Source organism: Crassostrea angulata, chromosome 2, assembly GCF_025612915.1.
Source record: "Crassostrea angulata isolate pt1a10 chromosome 2, ASM2561291v2, whole genome shotgun sequence".
In the NCBI taxonomy this organism is placed as follows: domain Eukaryota; kingdom Metazoa; phylum Mollusca; class Bivalvia; order Ostreida; family Ostreidae; genus Magallana; species Magallana angulata.
This window is the reverse complement of record NC_069112.1, coordinates 13,193,279-13,216,183: the sequence shown is the minus strand read 5'-3', so window position 1 is coordinate 13,216,183 and position 22,905 is coordinate 13,193,279. Positions and strand designations below refer to the sequence as shown.

General features: G+C 33.4%; 1 pseudogene; it reads right to left on the bottom strand.

Moving 5' to 3' along the window:
- Window positions 1–359: 359 nt before the first annotated feature.
- Window positions 360–19,175, bottom strand: LOC128171333 (uncharacterized; annotated as a pseudogene).
- Window positions 19,176–22,905: the final 3,730 nt, after the last annotated feature.

Sequence of the window (22,905 nt, the reverse complement as noted above, 5' to 3'; positions counted from 1 at the left end):
GTTCAAACAAGCATTGTCATTGGAAAACATTAAAAAGGAAGAAGTTGGAGGTGGACAAAAATCTGGATGAATATTCTAGAGGTAAAAAATTATTTTGTCAAATTAATACTTGTGATTGACGTTCTATTTCCCCCCCCCCCCCCCCGGCCCTCTCTCTCTGAGAGCTTGCAAATAAAAAGAAAAAAAATTATTAATTGTAAACTTTCAACTTTCTTCATGTTGTATTTGCAATAAAATCTAAATGGATCCTGTTATTCTATAACAATATTGTTGAATAAAAAAGCAACCGAGGAATTTGTAAATTTTACTTTATCACAAAATGAAATTTAATGTAAACTTCTTTATTTTTTTTGTCCAGAAACTATTAAAGCACAGAAGAATGACAACAATCTAAATGTAATCATTCAAGGAATTAAATTCATTTTTAATCTCGAAACTGTCTTTTTTCTGTACCTCTAATTTTAGATTAACAAGTAGCTGGAAATGCAAAATGAATGTTTCCAAAGATCCACTGCAGTTACTGAGTAATCAATTGAAGTGATTCAAGTAGCAAGATGAAGTATATCAAGAATGAACTGAAAAATAAAAAAAAATATTCAAGTAATTTAATTTTAAGCAATTTACATGTGATACGTATGTAATTCATGTGAAAAACGTACGTTGGATCCACATATACACGTAAAACATATGGAATGTATCACGTATGTCTAACACACGTGTAACATACGTTTCACATATGTTCATTAACGTACGTTAAACGTACGTGAGGTCACATACGTATCACACATATTTAACGTGTGTGAAACACATGTGGCACATTTTGCTGTGTAAGTAGCGCATACATTCATACAATATTATACTAAACTTAACCCTCGGCGCCACAAATTCAAGTTACAATTAAAAATGAATAGGACGACCTTAGACGTTAGCCATCAGGCTCACCGTAACTGAACGTAAAAGTGAACTTAAAACACGGAACCGTCCAAAAACGGCACACAATATTCCAGAAAGTGTCAGCACAATATTAATCGGAATTCCTACAAGAACTAACGGTGCAACGTATCAGATTAATGAATCCGGTACACGCACATTATCCTTAATTGTTGTAGCACATGGTAGCCAATTACTTTTCACAAATAAAGTACCTGTTGCCAGAACACGAATAGTCAGCCCATCCGCTGTTATACAACGCCGCACAGTTTTGGGCAGTTCCCCCATCCGGCTGACCGTCAAGCCATTGTGGATTTTGAGGAGCACTATGCGAATGCGACCAGCGCCACGTGCCTTCTGTTTCTTGGTCTGTCAGACCAATCCAAAAACCTCCAGACCCTGGAACTGATGCAATACAGACATTTTAAATTTCTTTTTAATGCAAACAATATCAACTTTTTTTTTTTCTATTTTTTTTTCACTGAGATAAGGTGCGCAGCACAGTTGAGGCTGCCACGTTTGTTCTTGCTACAAATACAAGTAGAGTAAAATAAAACAATCAATTGAAAAGTAAAAAACAACTCTTATGAAATACATATCTAAGCAAGTGCCTTTTATAAACCTATACTTATAAATTAAGGCATTTTGAAAACGAACTACGAAATACCCGCTCAAGAGTACTTGTTTACACCTTTGATATTTCAACACGTGAAATGATGTCCGTAAGGTATAATTGAATTTTAACTAATAAGTTATAATTGTGAAATTAATCATTGACCTACTTTCATTTTCGATAAAAAAAAAAAACCCGAAATAGCAAAAATAAGAGTAAGGTGGTGGACACGCTTTGGCGGATCCAAGTCAGGAATAGTCTCGATCAAAATATGTGCTTGCAATAAAATAATATTGAATGATTACGTAAAGAGTGAATATATTTACATCGAGCCTATTTCGAGAATTATAAAAGTTAAGATTTGACAAATGTTGAATAAAAAAATAAGTCAATTCGTTTCTTAAGCGGGCGGCTTTAGTGTTGATACTCATTCGCTTGCAAAGCACGACTTCTGGTGAGAGAATGGGCTAGAACCTCCCAGAACGGGGTAATTAAGAACTCGGATTGACTAATTATAAATAACGACAAGTGTAGGAAGAGTTCAACATGCATCGCGGGCAGATGCCTTGGATTGGACTTCGATTAATACAAAATGTTAATGAATAAAATGGAGCAAATAATACGATTTTAGTATTAATGGAAAGGACTTTCCAGAACGGGGTGCCTAGAAACGGGTTGACTATACCCTGTCCCGAGTTTTCGCTTCCACAACTTTTTGCTTGATATTTCGGTAATCATAAATACCTTTGTGCTCAAACTACGTTCATCCAATAATATGACAAATGTCCAGATTATCTATTTTGAAACGCCCCCTCTATCGCTTCAGGTTTCAATACACATCCCAAGCTAAAAAGTCTACGGAGATTTTGCATTGCACCAGCCATTAATAAGATAACGTTGAAAAATTGTGCGAGGTGTCCCGAGTACTTCCGAATGGAAAAAAGATGTAAACATTTCCCATTATAAATCTCCGTAAGAAATTTGTTTACGTTCCTGTGAACTTTTATGAGCGAAAATGATAATTGTTCAATGAAGTTATCTTTGCTCTATTCCCTTTCATCGATTTTAACAGTATTTCTTTCACATGTATATGTATTTTTTATTAAAAATCATCAAAAAGTGATGGAAGCAATAACTTGGGACAGACTATAAATAACATCATAGAGGAAAGTGTAGGGCGAGTTAACCATCGTCTTTGACCAGATACTTTGAATCTGACAACTCTGGATTTTAAAAAAAACGCATGCAAATAGATGATAACGCATAACCTAGCCCATTTTAATTTTATACATTTTCATACCACGACAAATTGGTTGTACACCTTAAAGGAAGTGAGCATGAAAAAATTATCAAGGGCTCAAATTTGTCTGTTTGATGTGTATAATGATATCTGAAAACCGTTTAGACAGAGCTTTCCTCAGTAAAAAGATATACCACTTAGAATAACTAATTCTTGCAATCCATGAGCGCTGCCATATTGTTAAAATCATTACCTCCCTGTTGGGTTATCTCTAAGCATCTAAGAGAGGGCAGCACTGATGCTGCCGTCAGTGAGACACATTGCATTTTTACACACGTGTAGTTACAGGGATAAAATGCCATCATCAAAATGTGAATGGAAACTTGAAAGGAATGTAAAGAGTTGTCATTTTAAACAGTGTTTATGGAGGAAGATTTTGGATCTCAGAATGATGCATTCCCACCAGCAGTTAATGTGACATGTAACTAGAATGGAATGTCCGTGAATCAGTGTTATTGTGACCTATTTTTTCTTGCACTCGGGAATTTCTTGTTTATGAGTTTGAACATTATGTGTGCTACATAAATGAGCACACAAGGTGCGCATTGCACAGCATCCTGACTTTTAAAAAGTGTCTTAGTCCTGTTATTCTTCTGACAGCATAAACAGAACCTGCGTACATATCATCAAGATCTTATGTATAAAAAAAACAAATCAGAAAAATTTCCAGGGCATTTAAATAAAAAGTAACGGTAAGAAACCCCACATGGAAAATGGAATTACAATTTTATATTAATTTAAATTGAAATCTAAAAACAGCATTTTATTTATGTAAACACTGACTGCCACATGCATCTCCGTACAAACATCTGGAATGTGATGGTCTTATATTTCACAAATTAATTTATCTATATTCATTTTTTGTACAAATCATAAATAGTTATCTGAGGTTCATTTATAGAAATGTACTAAATCCTTGTCTTCTCATGACAGTACACAAAATTTTTCTTCACACCAAGGCATAATTTTTCTCCTCAACTTGTATCAACTCTGTACATAAACACTGGCCTAGTTCCAACATTGACCCAGTCACCAGCAGCAATGTGGCTTATCTACGTCAGAGAACAGATGCATGCTGGGGAATAATGGATTACCTCCATAAACCTTTCACTGAGAGTGTTAAATTGATAAAATCTCTTGATAGAAATAAACAAATAGGTAACAGACCTCATTTTTAAGTTTCAAAAGGCTTTTATAATTTATGAAGCAACAATTATTTTTTTCATGTTCACTTCCTTTAAACATTTGTGAACAGATAATTGTATTTTACATCTATATAATGTAAATCGCAAGTTCTCGGGAGATTTTTTCATCCCTGCCGCTCCTTAAATATCCAACAATGAATGAGGTTCGTTTTAATTTGCATTTTAAAGGATAAAGATAAGAAGAAAAAAATTGACAACGTATATACAAAAATGTAAAATATAAGGTTCAAAATATAAAGCATTATATTAAAATAATGCGTAAAGTGTTAATTCCCGCGCTTGTGCGGGGTATCATCTAGTAGCAATATAAAGTAAAAGTGTTTCTTTTATTTACTTGTGAAGTTATACTTAAGTAAGCCCTGACGATTTCAAAACATTCTATATTCTCTTTTTAAAAATTAACTAAGCCGTCGTTGAATAGAAGAAATAAATGAAAGATGCAGAGATTACCTTTGGAAGCTATCCAGTTTAGCTCCTCAGCACTTTCTATTTCCATCAGTTGTGCGTTGATTTGATAACAATAGTCCTTAAAAACCGAAAACCAAAAAAAAAAAAAAACCCAAACAAACAAACAAATAAAATGGCATTAAATAAATAGCATAAGTCAAACATAATAAAGAAATTATGATAACATTTTAGCGACTGATAGAAAACTAGATAACACAGGCACGGAGCATCATTATGAATGTGAAATCGCAACTTCCCAAAGTCATGAAATTCATAATCCGGGAAAGGGGGGGGGGAGGTTGATGGTACCTATATCTTAGAATTCACTGTTAATTTCCTTAGTTTCACTTCAAATTCTTTGTATGGTCCAAAAAATAGTGGAGGGGTAATTCCCTGATAATTCGTTCTTTTACCTGATAATTTAAGGAAACTGTTTGCTGCGATAAAAAGGGTGTGAGGGGGTGTAAAGTGCCTTAACCTACTTTCTTCTTGATTAAAATGAATAATTAAATCGGTATCAGCGTTGAATCGATAGCATGTGCCATTTAGAAACGTAGAAATATTAAAAGTAAATTCTCCAAAATTAGTAAAGCTGTAAAGCTTATCAATATATTTCCTATCATATAAAGTAAAACGGTTGTTTGAAGGTAATTATTTCCAGATGTAGAAATGGAAAGACGCTACTACTTTTATTGAAAGATTACGTTCATATGGTATTACTGTTTTATTGATTTTTTTAAAACTGTTGTAAAATGTTATACAAGTTTAAAGAAAGAACTATATTTTTGAATTTCGTATTAGGTCTAGACTGGTGTGATTTCCAAATGAATATTATTTTTAAGGTACAAGTTTCAAATTATAACGTATCTGGTTAAATCGTGATGATAACGAACAGTGTTTAAAATCAAAAGTCCAAAGGAAAAATACAAAACAGGAGCAGAGCAAACACTGGCCTCTAAAAAGAAAAGTAGAGCTAGGATTGGGCGCCATGGAGGAGTTAGCATTCTCTGCTGAACGGTCACATCCGCCGTGTGCTCTTTGTCGTAATCGGGGACAAACGGAAAAATCCGAACACAATTAGGTGATTAAAAATGGTCTAACAATAAGTATGAAAAACGTCAGTGAGCATGCGACCCAATGATTTTTTCCCCAAAAAAACCTTTTGTGTAAAGTGCTCATGATAAAGATGATTACTATTGTGTAGTTCTCATTTATGAAATCTTGGATGATCATATAAAATGTATATATTGACTGGTTGTATAAATTCGTTAATTTAAAAAAAAACTGCTCAAACTTATTAACATTCAGCGTTGTTCGTACATTCAAAACCCTACAGCAAATAAACAACATATCACTTCCCTGCGTTCCACTAATTGACCTGCATTTGTAAGCAAAAAGACAGGTCATTTAAAGTGGGAAAGAGAAGTACAACGCATTAATATTTGTCAAAAAAGACATAGCAAACCTTTGCATTCATCCAAGAGCGGTACCATTGAACAACACAATACTTTTTTCCTCCATAGCTGTGAACTCCTCCGAACACGCAAACTGAATTAAACAAAGTTATTAAAAATTAAGATCATATCAAATTCTGATGAAGTTTGCTATCCTAAAATCATTTTGAACTTCATAAGTTTGAATTAAAAAAGAAATTAGGCACACACCTGTACAACAGAAAAAAAGAAGTTATTAAGCTTTTTATTGTAAGTTAGCTTGAATATTTATACCAATTATCTATATCTTGTTTTTCAAATAAATTGTGGAATGCATAGATCAATTTTATCAAAAATTTGTATTTACATGTATATATGCTTGATTTGGTGTAGCAAAGAAGCTATTTAAAAACAATTGCCATCAACTTTGCTTAGATAAAATCAACATGGTAAGGTAGCCCTAATATTTTGTCAGAGTAAACTATAAAACTTCGCCAAATTAATAATTTTTCAATGTCAAGTGGTACGTAATATACATTTTAATATCTAGAATTCAGTATTGTTAGACCATGAACGATGCACAATTAAATTCTCACAAATCATATCTTTGTAGCCAAACATTTAACCATATCATTAACAAGAATCACCTTTCATTTAGTTACAGAATCAGTTAAAGAATATTGTGATAGTGATATCTGTTTCGAAACTCATCCATTTTTTTTAGCAAATGTGTTTTCTTACAGTGTCTACTCTTAGAGGTTGAAGAGCGATAATTATTAATATATTTTTTCAGTCTATAAAAATAAACGAATCCTCTTTACATCAAGAACCAGGTCTTCGGTCATATTAATCATGGGTTATTCATTTATTAACTAGACGTTGACCCGTGCGTGCACGGGATGACATTGCATATGATATCGGACGTAAATTTAAGAAATAGAAACATCGATACCCCGTATTAATGACAATTACATAACTAAGCTTTAAGCCTACAATAATGCTATTAATTTCACTACACTCTGCTTAGTTAGGATAATCTAACTGTGTCTCGTGACAGGCCTTCACTACAATTAAAATGCCGCACATATACCCGTATTGTAGCAAAACATTGCAGAATCGCTCCGAAACGATTTTGGAGAAGATTAAAGATTCTGCATTGAAAATAACAGTTAAATCATTTAAAGCAAAACCATTGTTAGGCTTTAAGTACCTTTCATATATAAATTTAATTCATATTAATGAAAAATTCAACACTTTTTCACCAACGCTTTTACTTGCTTCGAATTCACACACATTGTTAATATTCGGAACTCTCGGGATTTTCATATTAAATGAGCTGAGTTAGAGTTAACTTCCGTATATCCTTTGATGAACAGAATATATGACAATTTTCCATGAAAGTCAAGACGTATTTATAATATCGTTTCTGAGTTTATCCATGCATGCAAATTTGATATTGTGGAAACATAAACTAAAGAGCCAACCATGGTTTAGTGTGAATGTAATGCACATGCGCAAGCTGTAAAATTAAAAAAAAAATGATTTCCGGATTTTTAAAAAGAATTTTCGTTGATTAATAATTAGCGAAGCTTGATTGAGAAACAACAAAAACAAATAATCTTCAAGTACAAATGATGTTTAAAATATATAAAACAAAAGACAGTACTCTTCTGATTTCTCGGTATTAAAGCCCCAAAATTCGAGTATTATTTTGATATAGTAGTATAGATATGACCGTAAAGGGCTAATTTGCCCTAATTTGTTTTGCCTTGTTTCAAGACAGTCACAATAGTAGCGATATTCTAATAAACACATTTATAAAAATTTGTTTTGAATTCTTCTCTAGTCTGAATACTCGCAGGGTGACAATACTGGCGAAAGATGGAAAACTAAAACGGGAACGAATATGTCAAATTATTCATCCTTTAAATATACATATGGACGTTTTTCTTCTTAAAGTTTGACTTTAAAAAAAACTGCGTTTAATTTAAAAATGTTTTCTTGAATAGTGTATCACATTTAGTTGATGGGCCAAAACATTGTTCTGAGCCAACTGAAAAAATCTTCTTCTTTTTTTAAAGATTGTTTAAAAAATTACTTGGTGCACAGTTAAAGCCTGTGGTATTCCAATTATTGCCCTGCACACAACTGGTTGAGTTGTTTCCTTCTCCAATGTATCCAAAGTCACACCCGTATGTTACTGATGTTGGGAATAACGTCTGTTGAGCGATGTAACCATTTGGTATTTCTGGAGGGTCATTACAGACTACAACAAGTGCAAAAGCTTAGAATATTTAGATGCATATATGCTATGGCATTTCACTTTGGTTGATATGATAAATAATGTCGAGAGAAATATATCGATTGGAAACGTACTTCAACAATTCATTAAGTGAATATTTTTCTGGCCCATTTTATGTGATCTATTTTGCTAAAAGTGCAGCGTCCGATTTAGTGGCGTTTATCGCTAGTATTTCTCTTTTATAAAAAGGCATGTCAACTAACGTCGATAATTATTTTTTCATCTTTTGCATTTTTTTAAAAGTAACAAAAAGTTTTGAAATGCAGGTTGCAATAAAAATAGTCATAATCCTACGCAATTTATAGTTTTGTCTTCATAATTCATATCGGATGATTTATTTGATAAAATACGCACAATTGTGAAAATATAAGTTTTAAAGATAAATCCTTAAGGGGATCGGCACACCAATATACAATTCCTGTGTGGTGAATACCAAAAAATATTAATTAATAACATAATTAATTTTATTAGGTCCCCTGCGTCTTTCTTGTAACGTATATCCTTCTATCGCCATTCGACGACCAGAAATTTTTTGCATTCTATATTTTTGAAAACTTAAAAGCCAATTGTTACCATTTTAGTCTCATTACTGTGGAATCATCAATTTTCGTGGGGGCCAATTTTCGTGTATTCCTGAAATTTTATAGGTTAATGGGGACGTTATTTCGTGTATTTTCTTATACCTACAATACGAAGTGTGACTTTATAGCCTTAATATATTTTTTGTGGAGGATGTTAATTCGTGGATGAGAGGTACCCACAAAATCCATGAAAATTGAGCCACCACGAAATCTAATGATTCCACAGTATCTCTTTGATAAGAGGAATCTAATTTGTGGAATGTGGATGGGACAAAATTACCCAAAAATGTGTAAAAAAAGAAAGATAATGAATACGATTTAAAATATATTATTGGGAGTTAATTTAATCAACTCTCCTATGCAGTTACTCGGACAAACCGAAAGTGAAACATTGTTTGGACATGAGCACAAATCAATACACCGCTGACAACATATAGTTCTAATCGATAAATTCGATGTAATGAGTTATTAAGCATTGTTTTTCAAGGCAACTTATTTATAGATTCCTTCCAAAAAGTCAGATTTTAAATGTTGCGGATGATTTAGATATTTTTTGGAAATTGTACATTTGATGTATTCCTACGCTAGAGTTCAATATAGTCTCGTACAGCCAGACGCTGGGCTGTCTCCAAAAATCTCCGACAAGCAGAGAGTCTCTGTTAACGGAGACAGATGAGAGTCTGGTTTAACATTACATTGAACGTTGGTTATAACACAACATGATCCATATTGGGTTTTCACGCAATTCCTGTGTGATAATTCATATTTTAAAAAATGTGCGTATTTCAAATACATATAGTGAACAACTTGCCATGCAAAATAACATATTGTTCATTTTATCATAAATAATATTCGAAAAAATCAATTCCCGTCAGTACTTCTGTACTTTGATTACTCTAATCAGCATCCATAAAGCTGACAGTCTTATCAAAATTTGCAAACAAAATCTAGATGTGTTCCATTCCATTTATAGCAATTTAAAATTTAAACAATATATTTTGCATTATATATGCTGAAAAAGATCTGCAAAATACAAAACTTACTGACAGGCATACACACAAACTGATCGAACGTTGTGCGGATACACTTGGATTGTAGATTACAGGTCACATCAGTTCCACATGTTCTGTTGTTCTAAGATTTAAAAAAGAAAAGATAGTTTTAAAAACTAGACTCTTGTTGCAAAAGCAACAGAAAGGTCTTCCGTTTTGATATACATATATCAATTTAACTGTAAGACGTTGCTTCTCTCACATAGAAATAATATTGGATGTGATAATTATTGTGAATGATATATCAAGACGTTACTTCTATGTAAAACAACCGGAATAAAAAAGAAATCAATATTTGAAGTACTTTCTGTGACGACCGGAAGTAGCGACGAACTAAACAAAACATGTTAACCATTTTTACTATCATAAGTCAATTTTTCGTCAAAGTTTGGTTGTTTGCATCTCTGCAAATTTGTGATCTCTTTGAAACAATGTTTTCTGTCTCGGGACCGGAAACGGACGAACGGAAGTTGTTAAAAAAAGGCTCGTATTTCTTGTACATTTGCTTAGCGTGCATCACTGTTTATGAGGCTAGATAAAACACACAAGAAGGTTAGTTAAACTTGTTAAAAATATTATTTGTTTGAACCCTTACGGTGGGAACCGGAAGTGACAGTTGACAAAATAAAACCCGTAAAACACATTTCAATTAAATGTCTATCATTAATGGAAGCTTCGTGTCTCAATCACTTACAGTGACAAAAATCTCGCGGGCATCACATTTGGAAAACGAAAAGCTACATTATTAAGAGATATTTGAGATATCTCAACGGAAGTAAAATTTATTTGCTAATTTAACATTATATACATGTATATGTAATAACTAAGATTGTATACTGATATTATTATTCCATGTCTAATATATAAATTAAGAAAAAAAAATGTTTGATGTGCTTCCGATGACGACTGGAAGTTACGCCGAACAAAACAAAATAGTGTAAACACATGTACATAAATAGGTATATTATCCCACAAAGTTTGATTGTTCAAGTCATGAACGTTTCTGAGAACTCGTCGAAATAAGGTTTTTTGTCTCGGGACAGGAAACGGACGAACGGAAGTGCTCAATGTAAATTGTATTAAATATTATTTGTATACTTGTCATTTGTATTTTATTGTTCATTGAGCATACTACAAATATCAGAAGAATGATGTTAATTTGATTAACAGCTCGATTTGTTTGAAGTCTTTCTGTGTGGACCGGAAGCGACGGAAAACAAAATGAAACCAGTAAAATACATTTTCAATAAAATGTATATCATCCATTAAAGTTTAGGGTTTTGATCACATTTAGTTTCTGAGATCTCGTTTGTACAAAATGTGTTTCAAAAAACTGCCTGAGATATTTGAGATCTCTCACCGGAAGTAGATTTTTGTTGTTGATATAACATCGCATAGATAATTTATGCATGAAATTTATACTTATATATTTATTTTATGAAAAAGGAATTAAATGCGTAAAAGTAGTTATTTTTATGTGCTTCCGGTGACGACCGGAAGTTACGCAAAGCAAACCAAAATAGTGTGAACACATCTACATACATTGGTCTATCATCCCACTAAGTTTGATCGTTTAAGTCGTTACCGTTTTTGAGATCTCGTCGAAAAAAGGATTTTTGTCTCGGGACAGGAAACGGACGAACAGAAGTGCTCAATATTAATTGTATTAAATATTATTTGTATACTTGTCATTTGTATTTTATTGTTCATTGAGCACACTACAAATATCAGAAGAATTATGTTAATTTGATTAACAGCTCGATTTGTTTGAAGTCTTTCTGTGTGGACCGGAAGCGACGGAAAACAAAATGAAACCAGTTAAATACATTTTCAATAAAATGTATATCATCCATGAAAGTTTAGGGCTTTGATCACATTTAGTTTCTGAGATCTCGTTTGTAAAAATGTGTTTCAAAAACTACCTGAGATATTTGAGATCTCTCACCGGAAGTAGATTTTTGTTGTTGATATAACATCGCATAGATAATTTATGCATAAAATTTATACTTATATATTTATTTTATGAAAAAGGAATTAAATGCGTAAAAGTAGTTATTTTTTATGTGCTTCCGGTAACGACTGGAAGTTACGCAAAGCAAAACAAAATAGTGTGAACACATCTACATACATTGGTCTATCATCCCACTAAGTTTGATCGTTTAAGTCGTTACCGTTTTTGAGATCTCGTCGAAAAAAGGATTTTTGTCTCGGGACAGGAAACGGACGAACGGAAGTGCTCAATGTTAATTGTATTTCATATTTTTTTTGTACTTGCCTTTTCTACTTAATTGTTTATCGACTTCACTACAAAAATAAAAGAAAAACAGTTTAACGAACAAACGGCTCTATTTGTTTGAACTCTTTCTGTGTGGACCGGAAGTGACGGAAGACAAAACGAAACGGATTAAACACATCTTCAATAAAATGTCTATCATCCATGAAAGTCTAGTGCTTTGATCACTTATAGTTTTCGAGATCTCGTTTGTACAAAATGTGTTTTCAAAAAAGCTACCTGAGATATTTGAGATATCTCACCGGAAGTAGATATTTGTTGTTGATATTACATCGCATAGATAATTTATGCATAAAATTTATACTTATATATTTATTTTATGAAAAGGAGTTAAATGCGTAAAAGTAGTTATTTTTTATGTGTTTCCGGTGACGACCAGAAGTTACGCCGAGCAAAACAAAATAGTGTGAACACATCTACATACATTGGTCTATCATCCCACTAAGTTTGATCGTTTAAGTCGTAACCGTTTTTTGAGATCTCGTCGAAAAAAGGATTTTTGTCTCGGGACAGGAAACGGACGAACGGAAATGCTCAATGTGAATTGTATTCAATATTTCTTTTGTACTTGCCTTTTCTACTTAATTGTTCATCGACTTCAGTACAAATAAAAAAGAAAAACAGTTTAACGGATAAACGGCTCTATTTGTTTGAACTCTTTTTGTGTGGACCGGAAGTGACAGAAGACAAAACAAAACGGGTTAAACACATCTTCAATCAAATGTCTATGAACCCTGAAAGTCTTGTGCTTTGATCACTTATAGTTTTCGAGATCTCGTTTGTACAAAATGTGTTTAAAAAACGCTACCTGAGATATTTGAGATATCTCACCGGAAGTAGATTTTTGTTGTTGATATTACATCGCATAGATAATTTATGCATAAAATTTATACCTATATATTTATTTTATGAAAGGGAATTAAATGCGTAAAAGTACTTAATTTTTATGTGCTTCCGGTAACGACTGGAAGTTACGCAAAGCAAAACAAAATAGTGTGAACACATCTACATACATTGGTCTATCATCCCACTAAGTTTGATCGTTTAAGTCGTTACCGTTTTTGAGATCTCGTCGAAAAAAGGATTTTTGTCTCGGGACAGGAAACGGACGAACGGAAGTGCTCAATGTTAATTGTATTTCATATTTTTTTTTGTACTTGCCTTTTCTACTTAATTGTTTATCGACTTCACTACAAATATTAAAGAAAAACAGTTTAACGAATAAACGGCTCTATTTGTTTGAACTCTTTCTGTGTGGACCGGAAGTGACTGAAGACAAAACGAAACGGATTAAATACATTTTCAATCAAATGTCTATCATCCATTAAAGTTTTGTGCTTTGATCACTTATAGCTTTCGAGATCTCGTTTGTACAAAATGTGTTTCAAAAAAGCTACCTGAGATATTTGAGATATCTCACCGGAGGTAGAATTTTAATGTTGATGTAACATCGCATAGATAACCTATGCATAGATTTATACTTATATATTTATTTGATGGAAAAGGAATTTTATGCGAAAAAGTAGTGATTTTTTATGTGTTTCCGGTGACGACCGGAAGTTACGACGAACAAAACAAAATACTTTAAACACATCTACAGCTATTGGTCTATAATCCCACAAAGTTTTGATGTTCAAGTTTTTACTGTTTCTGAGATCTCGTTGACACAAGCTTTTTCAACGCCTGACAGGAAACGGACGACCGGAAATGATTTTTGACAAAATGAAAAAAACGCCTCGAGATATTTTCATTCTCTTTCATTCTAGAAAATTTCATAAAAATCTATTCAGCAATCTCTGAGAAATCTATTGGACAAAAAAGGAAAAAAAAATAATTATAAGAAACACTAGACTCTTGTTGCTATAGCAACAAAAAGGTCTTCCGTTCCTCATGTATTAATTTGCACAAAAAATCCAGTTGTCTTGTAAACAGAAAATGGATATAATATATATAAGTTTTGTGTCTTGATCTATAAGTTTCTGAGACCTTATTTATACTTTGTTTTTAAAAAAGAAGGCTATCTGAGATATATGAGATGTCTCACCGGAAGTAGTACTTTTTTACCATGTGTAGATGACTTTTTGTATTTCTATAGCTAAAATGTTATTTCAATGCTAAATAACCAAAATATTTTTTTTAAAAAAAGGTCTTCCGTTTTGATATACATGTATCAATTTAACTGTAAGACATTACTTCTCTCACATAGAAAAAATATTGGATGTGATAATTATTGTGAATGATATATCCAGACGTTACTTCTATGTAAAACAACCGGAATAAAAAAGAAATCAATTTTTGAAGTACTTTCTGTGACGACCGGAAGTAGCGACGAACTAAACAAAATATGTGAACCATTTTTACTATCATAAGTCAATCTTTCGTCAAAGTTTGGTTGTTTGCATCTCTGTCAAATTTGAGATCTCTTTGAAACAATGTTTTCTGTCTCGGGACCGGAAACGGACGAACGGAAGTTGTTAAAAAAGGGCTCGTATTTCTCATAAACTTGCTTAGCGTGCATCACTGTTTCTGGGGCTAGATAAAACACACAAGAAGGTTAGTTAAACTTGTTAAAAACATGATTTGTTTGAACCCTTACGGTGGGAACCGGAAGTGACAGTTGACTAAATAAACCCGTAAAACACATTTTCAATTAAATGTCTATCATTCACGAAAGCTTCGTGTCTCAATCACTTACAGTGACAAAAATCTCGCGGGCATCACATTTGGAAAACGAAAAGCTACATAGAGATATTTGAGATATCTCACCGGAAGTAAAATTTATTTGCTAATTTAACATTATATATATGTAATAACTAAGATTGTATACTGATATATTCATTCCATGTCTTATATATAGATTAAGAAAAAAAAAATTGATGTGCTTCCGATGACGACTGGAAGTTACGCCGAACAAAACAAAATAGTGTAAACACATGTACATACATATGTATATTATCCCACAAAGTTTGATTGTTCAAGTCAATACCGTTTCTGAGATCTCGTCGAAATAAGGTTTTTTGTCTCGGAACAGGAAACAGACAAACGGAAGTGCTCAATGTAAATTGTATTAAATATAATTTGTATACTTGTCCTTTGTACTTTACTGTTCATCGAGCACACTACAAATATCAGAAGAATTATGTTAATTTGATTAACAGCTCGATTTGTTTGAAGTCTTTCTGTGTGGGCCGGAAGCGACGGAAAACAAATTGAAACCTGTTAAATACATTTTCAATCAAATGTCTATCATCCATGAGAGTTGTATGCTTTGATTACATTTAGTTTCTGAGATCTCGTTTGTACAAAATGTGTTTCAAAATACTACCTGAGATATTTGTGATCTCTCACCGGAAGTAGATTTTTGTTGTTGATATTACATCGCATAGATAACTTAAGCATAAAATTTATACTTATATATTTATTTTATGAAAAAGGAATTAAATGCGTAAAAGTAGTTATTTTTTATGTGCTTCCGGTTACGACCGGAAGTAACGCCGAGCAAAACAAAATAGTGTGAACACATCTACATACATTGGTCTATCATCCCACTAAGTTTGATCGTTTAAGTCGTTACCGTTTTTGAGATCCCGTCGAAACAAGGTTTTTCGTCTCGGGATAGGAAACGGACGACCTTAAGTGTTCAATGTGAATTGTATTTAATATTTCTTTTGTACTTGCCTTTTCTACTTAATTGTTCATCGACTTCACTACAAATATCAAAGAAAAACAGTTTAACGAATAAACGGCTCTATTTGTTTGAACTCTTTCTGTGTGGACCGGAAGTGACGGAAGACAATACGAAACCAGTTAAACAAATCTTCAATCAAATGTCTATCATCCATGAAAGTTTTGTGCTTTGATCACTTATAGTTTCTGAGATCTCGTTTGTACAAAATGTGTTTCAAAAAAGCTACCTGAGATATTGAGATCTCTCACCGAAAGTAGATTTTTGTTGTTGATATAACATCGCATAGATAACCTAGGCATAGATTTATACTTATATATTTATTTTATGGAAAAGGAATTTTATGCGAAAAAGTAGTTATTTTTTATGTGCTTCCGGTGACGACCGGAAATTACGACGAACAAAATAGTTTAAACACATCTACAACTATAGGTCTATCATCCCACAAAGTTTTAATGTTCAAGTTTTTACCGTTTCTGAGATCTCGTTGACACAAGCTTTTTCAATGCGGGACAGGAAACGGAAGACCGGAAATGATTTTTGACAAAATGAAAAAAAACGCCTCGAGATATGGTCATTGTCTTTCATTCTAGAAAATTTCATAAAAATCTATTCAACCATCTCTGAGAAATCTATTGGACAAAAAAAAAAAGGAAAAAAAAATAATAATAACTAGATTCGATCTCGTTGCGAGCAACGAGTGGGTCTTCTGTCTGATTTTTGAATAGATTAGATTAAACTTAGCAATTCAAAGATAAAATCGTAGATCAAAGCAAAAAATAGAGAGAAAAAATTTGCGGCACTCGGGGCTTGAACCCGGGTCGCCTGGGCCATGTCCACGACTCTATCGACTGAGCTCCTCGGACTCTCGCTTCAGAACTTTGACGCTTAATTTCTCGAGAATGCCTTGATTGATTTTAAAACAAATAACATATTCTGAATCAGTAAGAAAGTCACTATAAGGTGTAAAAATTTCAAAAAATAATATAAAAAAATAAAAGAGTCGAACAATTCAATTTTTCAAATTTCCTTCTGGTGACGACCGGAAGTGACAGCGGACATTCATTTGACCGAGGTGCACCAGAAAAACGGTAAATCTATCATCTCTGAAAATTTCAGCCTTTTATCTTTACTCGTTTTTGAGAATCCTGACAGACAAAATTGACTTTTTAAAATCGTAAACGGACGATAACTTCTGACCGGAAGTGTATTTTCAAAAATTAAAAAATATGTATCAGCTTTAGATAAAAACACGTTATTATTGAAAATTTGAGCGGAATCGAGTCAGCCATCTCCGAGAAATCTTCTGAACAAAATCGGTAAGAAAAAAAAAAGAATAATAAGAAAAGTGAAAAAGAAACCGAAGAATAATAGAAGGGTCTTCCGCTAAAGACGGAAGACCCTAATAATAATAAGAAACATTACAATCATTATAAGGTCTTCCGTTGGAAACGGAAGACCTTAATCATAAATACGCGGATTAATATATGAAGCAGAATTTTCAGACTTAAGTTACCAAAATTGGCTTCCCAAAAGCAACAGAACAAACTTCTTCAAAAGAGGACATTTCTTATTGGAATCTATTGGTTCGCGTGTAAGAATCACATTTTTGCCTAACAGTGTTAGGAATATCAGGGTTTTTTAAAATAAACTAAATATAGATTTTCTTTAACATCTAGATTTCAATGGAAGCATGCATGTTTGAATTAGGCTATCTTATAAGAGATGAATTTTAATTTTTTGCTACTTATCATAAACTCTAGTGCATGTACATGTATATCACTTGAAATTAAATTATTTCATTAAATTTTTAATCATAGGAAATAAGAAAGGATATTCAAGCACGTATTGTTTTTTTAAAGTGTGTGGGGGCAGCTTATTTAAAAACATCTTGGGAAGCAATTAATAAAATGAGGAATTCTTAAAATCATGAAAAAAAATTGTAACTTCAATTTAATTAGATTACTTTTTTCAGTTTCATTTATTACATTCTCCGACAAAAGTGTGGGGGGGGGGGGCAAATTAATGATATTTCCATTTAATATATACTGAACAAAAAAAGAAAGATATAACATAAATAATAAGTTGTCAATTTATTTAAAATCAAAGGATCAGAACGGTGTTTTGTTATGATACCAAGGCGGCACCAATGTTTGACAATATTCTTTTGTAAAAAGTCACTTTTAGAAACACACGGGCTTAGAACACTCTTCTGATCTACCCTGGGGTCAGAATGGAATTTCACAAGACAGTACCGTGTGTGGCCACCACCTGCATTCAATACTGCGACACACCTTCTACGCATCGAGGATACATATCGTTGAATTACATGCCCCGGCATATAATTCCATTCCCCCTCTAGTGCTGTTGCCAGTTGCAAGAGATTCTGAGGCTGGACTCTGCGCATCCTTACTCTCCTACCTAAATCGTCCTAATCGTTTCGATTGGCGAGAGATCCGGAGATTTGGAGGGCCAGTCTAGCATGTCAACGTTCATCTGGTTTAGGAATTTTCTTGTTGCTTGAGCCGTGTGAGCTGTTGCTTTGTTCTGTTGGAATGTTAGACAAGGGATATTGTTGATATGGCAGTACAACAGGGGGGCGAATTTCATCTCCATATCTTTGGGATGTTAAGGTACCTTTCACTACAACAAGTCTTTTTCATGTTCACCACTAATTCCTCCTCAAACCAGTACACTGCCACCACCAAATCTGTCTACTTCTGTCACACAGCAACCAGCAAAACGCTCCCCACGTCTCCTCCAGACACGGGCTCTTCCATCAGCAAACTTCAAACTAATACGAGACTCGTCACTAAAGAGAACTCACGACCAGTCTTCCATCCGAAAGCACAAATGTTGCCGCGCCCAGTTGCGTCGGGAGGTCTCTGTTCCTTTGTACGGTCTACAGGCTTTCAAACCACAACGCTTCAGTCTGTTTCGTACCGTCTGAGAGCTAATCATCCTCCCTAAAGCATTTTCAGCTGAATCTGCCGCCGCTAAAAATCTGTTTCTCAGATGAAGCAACCGGATTTGACGGGTGGTTACTGCGGGGCCGGTCATCGGTTAATTCAGTGTTCTGGAAACTTTTCCAAAGAAGGCTGATCGTCTTCTGAGACGTTCCAACTGTGGCTGCTACAGTGTTTTGGGACATGCATGCTTGTAGCATCCCAACGCAGCGTTCACGGTTTTCTTTAGAAAATCGGGGCATTTCAAAAATCGCATTTATTGAACTATATTTTTGATTTTCTGTTTTGACAGACAGCAAAGATTTTCTTTGCAAATAATTTTGCGGATACACGTGGTCAAACTGTGTGTAGCACGAGCTTCTACCCATTGAACTCACGGTCAGTTAAAGGCCGTTACGGTTAAATAATCAGGTTTTTTTCATCACAATAGAATATAGTTTAACTCTTTTATATATTTTTTATTGTCAAACATTTTGTTCGAACAAAAGTAAAACAAAATCGTACACTTACATATATACCCTTTTTTGTTCAGTATATATGTAAAGTTAAGAAAAGTGCTTGCTGCAAAAAAGGGGAAAGAAACTACCACTCCATAACCCCGATGCTACGTGCCTATGATGTGTACACATGGTGTGCTCTTGAGTATTCTTCTGTGATCCCAATTTGTACTCAACCACTAATCGGCGCGCTAAATCTATAAATGAGACAATTTGGCGCGAAGTCCTGCTTTACCATTCACGCAACAGCAGAGATCTCGATCCGATGGTTTGAATGAACTCATCCATTGGCACAGATCCATGGGGAGGTGGTCAAATGAAATTTTTGACATTTTTTTTGTAACAACTACATATGTTATACTTTGGATCGAATATTTTGGAAGAAATCTATCGAATTAACCCACGTGACTAGCAATTGTTGACTGTAGTATTAATATACATTTAGTAAGACACGCGAGTTTTGTGATGAATGATGAATGAAATAGCCCAATTGATCGAAAATCGGATAACATCCTACTTCGGCGATAAAGTCCTTCCAGGAAACTTTTCAGCTATGTGAATATATATTTATTTTAATACTAACTAATGATTCTTCGGTAATGACGATAATCCAACAGCAATTATTACTTATATTTTATCGTAATGAACAATATTGTAACAACCTGTAGCGATGACCCCCCCCCCCCCTTTTTTTCCAATGTTAAATTATGGCTAATCTTTTTTTTAGCCGGGCTCTGCTGAAAGCAGAGAACTGGTTGTAGGCAGTCAAATCGCCAATGTTACCATAAATAGCACAACTTCAAAAGTAAACAAAAAACCAAACAGCGTCAAAAAAAACTCCCACTATACAATAAAGTTACACAAAAGGCTACGTGTTGGTCTTTTGTTTCTTTTTTTAATTTCAAGGGATTTATTCTATCTTGTTTAGTTTTCATATTAATAACGTGTTTTAAAAAAACAATACCATGCATTCTGGACACATACAATGCGCATGAATTTCCATCAACTATTTGTTCCGCGTTGAAGAAATGGGGATTGAATATATAACGCTTTTTGCAAAATTCAAGGCAGTAACTGTTGAATTGTTTTCTACAAGACAGACATATTTTCGTTAATAGGATTACACATGTGCTCTGCTTGGTGGCGTCATGACACCAGGCAACCAATTTAGTTTTTATAATATAATGTCACAAAATGACGATATTTAAAGGAAATGAACTTAAAACAGGTTTGATGCACATCTTAATCTACGCATATGTCTGCTATTGGGAATGTCATTGATTTAGCGAAGGCCCCTCTCCGCAAAAAAAAAGCGCTGAAAAGACAAATGATTGTGTTGAGATATAGTAAATAAATCACCTTAGCGTTTTTGTTTGATTTGTTTTTTTTTATGTTTTTGTTTTTGTGTTTTTAACATTCTTGTTGCATTTACAAAGAAGTTTAAATCTATTTTTAACATAACTAAAAACCATCGCATAGACGTTAGACGTCATATTCATGTAAATACAAAATAGGTTAGATATATTTATCTTTAAAAAAAAAGTAATGTCTAATCTCGAATATTTACATTCTACTGTGTTTTTCCATTAAATTCCGTGATGTTTAAATGCCTCTAAATGCAACACCTATTCACTGCGTATGAATTTATAAGTAATTTACATAAGTAGTTCTCAAACAGTGATTTTTATGTAAACTTATCGGTTAAAAACTGTTTTTCATAAATGTTGCCAAAACACCATGTTTTATAATTATTCGACAAAACAGTTGACTTTATTGTTAAACCAACATTTCAATAGTTACTTTTTATGGATTATATTTTCATGCTCGTCGATCTCATCTCAACGGTCTCTGTAATAACCAGTTTACACCGGTTTTACATAGCAGCTGTTCTTGCTGTTACTAATTTACTTCTTCCGTGATCTGCACTTTATATCGATTTGTTTAAGTAAACATTTGATTTCTTCAGAAGGGGAATGTAAATATAAGCATTAAATGATTTATTTTTGACGTCGTCGTGTCAATAACTGCCGTCAAATGAGCAGACAAAATATCATAACGCGTTAGCGCGTTATTCAATTTCTCTGCTCACCTGACGGCAGTTATTGACACGACGACGTCAAAAATAAATCATTCAGTGCTATAATGAAATGTTTTTAATCACATTGTTTATGAATGTAATGAAATAGGAACTACATACCGGATGCGATATTTCGAGGTAAACATAATCTTGATCGTTGATCAAAGAAATATTTCCATCCTTCCTTTGGCTGTTCAACTCACACACAAAAAGTTTACGATGAAAGTTTATAGAGGAACACAAAGAAAATGCTTCACATTCCTTAAGGCACATCTGCATTCCAAAATTGTCTAGTACCATAAAAGGAATCACTGGTAACTTCTTCCCAACTTCTTTGGTACTTTCCAATGCATTTGATAGACAAACATGTACTTCTGGTAACTTCTCCCCAAATACATTTGTACTTTCCAATGCATTTGATAGAAAAACATGCGCTACTAAAATACGAAGAATATCCGTTAAATTCCGTAATTCCATTTCTTTAAAAAAATTGTTTTTTTTTTTTACTAGATACCGTTGGATAATGGATGGGTATTTTAATACTTATGTGTAACGAACGATATTATCATTTATCCTCTCTATCAAACTTCAGATTATGTGTTGTACGAAGTATTTCTATGGACTATAAATCGAAACGTTTAAAGTCGAACTGCATCGGGTTATTTTGATTGGTTGTTCATCGCTTCCTTTCTGTGAACTATAAAATAATATCTTTTATTTCAACTAGAAATAAAGGACTGTCGTCATTAAAAAAAAAATGAACGTTTATAAATTGTTCGGTTGAGTTATTGTTGGACGAATATTGATTGGTTCGGACGAACAAGGGTTCCTCATGAATCTTACATTGATGAAAAAAAAACAATTTTGCACAGGTATTGTGGACTGCATTTTGATTGATCAATCAAAAATTGTCTTTATTAGCTATAGTATATAAAGCATTTAATACTCATTAGTGTAATGCCAGATAAAAGCCCTTCGTCTATCAATTTTCATTAATTTCAAAGGAGAGTATCGAATACTACGGCCAATGAAGGCAAAATCATCAGTGACTTATTGCTAGCGCTCTTGAGTTAGTTTTTTTTCACTGTAATATGCATACTCGGCTTCATTGTAGGGGACGTTCTTTATAGTCGAGCTGCATCAGGCTCTTTGATTGGTTTGTTAATCACTTCCTTTCTGTATATTATAAATTCATATTTTTTCAACTAGAAATAAAGGGCTGTCTTTATTTGTATAAACAAAGAACGTTTATATTTTGTTCGATTGAGTTATTTGTTGGACGAGTTCGGGTTCCTCATGAATCTTTCATTGATGGAATGAAGCAATTTTGCTCAGTCACACTGGATTGCATTTCGAGTTCAAACAAATATAGAGGCATTTAGAAATTCAGAATCATAATAAATAGCTAGTTTTATTTTTCATTCCTTCAAACTCGGAAAACAACCTCGGAGATATGTTTGCCGATAAGCTTGCAGGAAACGCTCGCGAAGCTACGATTGCTACAAAACAGTACCGATGGATCTT